Raw genomic sequence first — 6,546 nt, 5'->3', positions numbered from 1 at the left:
TGTCTGGACCAAATTATCAACATCGATTCAAATCAGTCAAAACAAAATATAACTGAATTTATAACATCCATTTTAGGGCCTTGCTGAAAATGTTTGTATGAAACAAAACTGAACTGCAAATCGTACCACTGCATTACCATAATATACTATCATGTACCACAGTGCTTTTAATGGGTATTAAGAATGGAGTCAGTATTATGGTCTTACCAGTAGCAAGTTAACAGACAAGCCAACAAAATGTCCTTAACGGGGTGGTTTGTTTGAGAAATCCATTTCAGGTAGTTTAAAAAAATGAGAGCAACTAATCTGTCAGCAGGTAAACATGCTGCGATTTGTACTGTGAAAACTATGCCAGGAGGTGTTCAGAACATTGCAGAAAACTCTGTTTGTCCTTCATTTGCACTGAAGCTACAGTAAGTATAGGTAAATTGTAAGATTTTGCTGTATTTGACTGAGCAGTAGTTTGGGTGGCTCGCCAATGTATTAGATTTCTCTAATACATAAAATAAGTAAGCTTGACCAAAGTTCTTGTGGGGAGAAGAATTTATTGAAGGTAGCAGTGTAGCAGTTCTTCAGCAGTGATGTTAGCATTTCATCCTTCAAACAGTCTTAACCCAAAGTACTGTCTGTGAGAACAGACCTTTATACCTGTTAACAAATGTGCTTCAAACAATACAATAACACCCCATGGAGAGACAATGATAGTGAAACCTTTTGATGACTTCAAAGCATCTCTCCCATGGAGAGCCCATACATTGACCTGATGTTGACCTAAGAGGCTGATTATATGGGCCAGTTGTTTCACACTATTGTGAACAGAGTACAGTTGATTCCAAATACATTCAATCAAAGTAAATTAAAAACAATTAATCTTTCAATAGGTACCCATGAGCTTTCAAAAAAAAAAAAAAAAGATTTTCAGCTTTTCATGCTAATGAATATTCAGTCCAACAAAACTGCAAACAGCTAAAACATGCCATGAACTTTCCTGTAATATTTTCATAGTAACATGTATTATAATCCTGTATTATAATCATCCAGCCTCAGGAGCTACACTAATAGTAATTCTGACATTTTTAGCATGTGCTACGTGTCATAGATTTAGAGCTTCAAATGTCAAAAACATAGCATATCAAACATCCATTCAGCCAGCAATGTGTGCAGTGCAGGCACAAGGAACAGTAACCAGCTCATTCTGGCTCCTTTATAAGTGTGCTTGTCAAACCATCGAGTTGGCAGAGCTGGAAGCACGAGCAACCAAGAGTTGCCCTCTGTCAAAAAGAAGCCTTCTTCGAATAAAAAGACTGAATAAGATGCTCAAAAAAGTGAAGGCACCAACAGCAGCTTGGTAATCTAGTCTACAACAAGATGCATCTCCCTGACAGCTTGAGAAAGGCTGAAAAACAGTTTTTGTTGTTCTTAGGCTCACTAAAATATAGCTCTGTTTTTTTTTAAGGTAAGTGGCTGGACAAAATGTATGTATCTTCATTTTATACATACACTGATCAGCTAAAACATTAAAACCACCTGCCTCGTATTGTATATGGACCCTAGTCATGTTCCTCAACCCATTCCTGAACAATTTTTTCAGTGTGCATAATCCTGCTGAAAGAAGCCACTGTCATCAGGGAACACCATTGCTATGAAGGGCTGATTCTGGTCTGCAACAATCTGTAGGCACATGGTAGATGTCAAAGTAAAATCTACATGAATGCCTGGAGCCAAGATTTCCCAGCAGAACATTGCACATTGGAGTCTGTATGCAAAACTTTGAAAAAATGCAAAAGGTTGAAAGGTTCTATTGTTACAATAAAATCAGTGTTATTCACCTGTCAGTGGTTTTAATGTTGTGACTGATCAGTTTATGATCCAAAACCCACAATCAATCATGCAGTCAGTCAACAGACCAGCCGCTTTGTCGATAAGTTGTTTGTCTACCTGTCCATTTACCTCACATTCATCAGACCACTTGCTGCTGTCATCGGAGTTCTCCATCTTTCTATTTTTCTCTCCTCTTCTTTCACCCTCCATCTATCTGTCGATCTACCTCACAGTTCTCTCTCCTTTTAAGCCTTCTATTACAAATGCAAGCTACAGTGTTCTGTTCTCACTCGAGTCGCTCCTCTGCAGTCTAAACGTCAGATGTTGACAGCGTAATGGGCAATTACTTGCCATTTTGCTTTGATCCACGTCTTTAACCTTCCAATACATAACAGTTACTGCAAGGTTATTTTACTCTGAATAGCAGGAAATATGAGGATGCATGTTTCTGTAGTAAATTATAACCTCAGAGTGGACGACAATAATGGCCTATCATATCATCAGGCTTAACACAGATTTATCTTCACATGTCCTCTCGTGAAATGAATAAACCACTGAGGTCAAGGTGAAACAAGGAATCTCAGCTGCACTAATATCATTCTTCAAACTTAATACAAAGTCAATTTCCTTTAGGACGCCCAACAAATGAATGTAAACTCAGATCACAGTGTGTTTCCTGTATTTAATTCTTTCCACTAATTGATAAAAGTTAATGCCGGGTGTAAATTGGGCGGATGAATGGTTGTTTAGGAAATGGAAGTAATAGACTTAAGTTGTGGCAGGCCAAATCATACTTTTTGTCATTAGAGTCAACATTGTTTCGTGTCCAGGGGACATACAATGTTCACTTATTTAGCACATTAGGTGATGGTAGAGTGACAAAAGCAACAGACAGTCCTGCACCGCCAGTCTGTTGTGCTGCCACCTGGGAATATAATGGTTCAGCGTTTCGGCTTCAGGTAGGAGGTTCAGAAAACAGCCAAATTGTGAAAATGCCCATCTGTCATGTCCTTACGTTTATCTGCTAGGGAACGAGAGAGATTTAAGGAGCAATGGAGAGAGATATACAGGTAGAGAGGAGATAATAAAGAGAGAATTACAGGATAGACATGGGTGGTTTTAGAACAGAGCCACTGGATTACTTAGAGGATATCTACTCCAGCAATGAGTATAATAAATCTTTTAGAGTGCTTCCTACAGCAGTTATCCGAGCTAAATCATGATCTATTAATGAACCATTAGCCATTTAAAATTATGCACTTCTGACACTGAGAAAAGTGCCAGTCTCCAGATTTTTTGAAGGAATTTTTACTGTATAAATAAAAGAGCAAATTGCAAATGTGCAAAGACAAATAGGCAGATGAAAACTGTAATATTGCATTAGGGAGGCTGTTGCAGATAACTGCAACTGTTGCAGAGTGTGAAAAAGAGGAGATTTGGATTAATTGCTCATGGTGAGGGGAGCAATCAGAAAGCTGGGTGATGGTAGGTGGATTTGTTGCATTTGGCAGTTTCCCGTCATTTAAAGAACCACACAGATGGGAAATCAAAAATTACCTGTATTACAGTGTATGATGTAGCTGTCCATCTGTGTAAACAATGTGCAAATAATTAAACCAAATAGTACACGATTTATAAAGTTATTGGCTTCTAAAATAAGGAGTCGACTCTGAATCGCTGAAACGAGTCGTTATAGCGTGTGTGCGGAACAACCAATCCAAACTGGTTATGTTAGTTGACCAATCAAAAAACAGTATGCTACCGAATGTATGCTTCGTGCGAACCGTTTGGGGATCTCTGAGAATTGAGGTAATTTTAAAATGATATTTTGACAAAATGACAATGTTTTTTAACCTTGGATGGATTTAAGCCTAATGTACAGGACTTATAAACAGTGATATGAAGCTTAGAATTTTCATCTTACTGGCTCTTTAAACCTTCTCTTTGAAAAAATGTCTTCCAGGAGCAGACACATACCCCTTGAATTAAAAAATAAATAAATAAAAAAAATTACCCTTAAAACACATGATTATTGCATGTAAAATAAATGAATAAAAATAACTCAACCACGTGTCTAATGCTGGTCAATCCAATCGAGTTGCACCTTCCACAGATTATTTTATTTAAACAAAGATTTCCATCACCACCAATATCGCAAATTGAATATTGAATAAACTTTTTTTTTTCCTGCAGAACACACAAAGAGTTATTACAAACATGATAGAGCTGCTCTATATTTATTGTTTGTTTTAATTTATTATTTTTAAATAAACTGATATGGTATAATACTACATTATAATATACATAAGCCTACATAAAATATAAATTTTATATATATTATTAATATAATATACTTTTATATAATAGTTTTAATATATAATATAATAATAATAATTTAATATAATATTTTCAAGGTAAATATTACTTAGATTTATTGTGCCATTTTTTTCAAATGATGGTCTGAAAATATTGCAAAAGTTTGAAAGTATTTGAAAGTATATCTTTAATTGTTTGTGCTTATGAAATATAAAGAGCTTTCTATGAAATTATGAAACCTTAGCAATACAAAGCAATTTCAAAACAATTGGCAATTTCATTCCAAAAATATTTTAAATATTTCCACCACAGGATGTTATTAAAACACAATACACTGTTTGAGATATGATGGAAAAGGATATTGAAGTCGAAATGAAACTTCAAAATTTCTCCTCTGATGCATTTCTGATGCATTTCTAAACTGTGTTGGACATTCTTAAAGGACAAATTCATTTTGTTAAAAAGGGGAAGTCGTGGCCTAATGGATAGAGAGTTTGACTCCTAACCCTAGGGTTGTGGGTTTGGGTTTTGGGCCGGCAATACAGCATAAATGGCTGCCCACTGCTCCGTGTGTGTGTGCGCGTGTGTGTGTGCGTGTTCACTTTGGATGGGTTAAATGCAGAGCATGAATACTGAGTATGGTTCACCATACTTAGCTGTATGTCACATCACTTTAAAAGTGTGAAAAGCATCTTAATTGTACACAAGATCAAATACTCAGTTTTTATTTTTATGATATTTTGCAGTGTTTATTATAAATGATTTATCTGTCCACATCATTATTTTGAATGTTTAATATCTAATGAAAAATATTAAATAGATTCCTGCCCTACTTTCTTACCCATTCAAAAAGACGTATGGCTCAAATAAACGTCACAATAGGAAACAGAAGACTATCAAACTTCTGATTCATGCTCAGGGTCAAGCCCTTTTCTACTACAACTCTAAATTCTGCATCCTGCTTATTATATGTACATATAGACATGCTTCTTTTGCCTGTACATTGAACACACTCTTTCACAATGACTGTTTCTATGAAAGGCTGCGTCTGAATTTGGGATATATTGAATCTGGGAACTATATTGAAAAATATTGAAATATTTATCACAGTTTAAATTCAACGGCACAAATTACGCCCTCTAATATCCCAAAGGTGATGAGCTGGAAGACAAGAGAGAAAGAGAGAGAGTGTAATGCGACAGTTGTGTGACGAGCGTGTGGGGTGACAGAAATCTCAAATCGGGTGGCGAGGGAGGATGCTGCCGGGCTCGCTGCAACACTGACAGGACTGACACTGCCTCATCATGCTTGCATTTTATACTCTATTTGTGCTGAAACACTTCAGTGGGTTTGTAAATAGGCAATTATTTCCGAAAGCAGACAGAGCCAAGGATTTTCGCATTGACAGCTGCATTGAATTTATTGAGTGTATTAATAGAGAAATGTCATGCATACTCTGTGATGGTCTGAGACATCATAATGACCCGAGTCTCACAATGGCTTCACCTAATTCAGAGGCCTGAATAGATAACCAAAGGAGTGCTTGTGCTAATCTCACGGAGCAATGGTGCGTTCATGAGGGGTTACATGGCACACAAGTAAAGTATACGTGTCACAGTGCTTTCTGAGCTATGAGCTATTTTATAACCTTTTGAAATGCAGTAAGATACTAATAAAATGTAGTACCTACAGTGAAAGATCTGAGCTGCCACAATGCTACTGAAAAATGTTGCTAAGCAAAGAATATTACTAGTAGTTATGACAATGATATACAAGACATGTAATAGACATGTAATAGAAAACTGAGAAAAATCAAGATATCAGTTATACAGTACACTGCTATTCGCAAGTATGAAAGTAAGTCTCTTTTGATCACTAAGCCTACTGTACATTTATTTGTTCACAAATACAATAAAACAAGAAATATTATGAAATATTATTATGATTTTAAACAACTGTTTCATGTTTTCTGTAATTTTCTCATGTGATGGATAATCTAAACTCTCTGTTTAGATATCATTATTCCAGTCTTCCAATGTCACATGAACCTTCAAAAATCATTCAAAAATATAAATATTACAACAACAACAACAAGCCTGATTCAAACTTTTTAACAGTAGGCCTAGTGTAAATTTTAAGAATTTTTTACATGATCAGGGACACAACAGTATAGATGAATATGTAATGATGTGTGAATCAATGAATATATCACTTATATACTGTACAGTATGTATTGTCATTTTCAATCAAGTGAAAATATTTGTAAATATTTTTATTTTCTAATTCAGTGTTTAGAATATGTAAAAGTTATGAAATTAAGTAATATTTGTATTATGTGTTATTTCCACTCATGCTGTAATATTGTCAAGTCTATTTCTGTGTGGATGCATAAAATGTTATGAAATCACC

Source organism: Carassius gibelio, chromosome A8 (genome assembly GCF_023724105.1).
Source record: "Carassius gibelio isolate Cgi1373 ecotype wild population from Czech Republic chromosome A8, carGib1.2-hapl.c, whole genome shotgun sequence".
Taxonomy (NCBI): Eukaryota; Metazoa; Chordata; class Actinopteri; order Cypriniformes; family Cyprinidae; genus Carassius; species Carassius gibelio.
Note: the sequence above shows the minus strand (reverse complement) of the source record.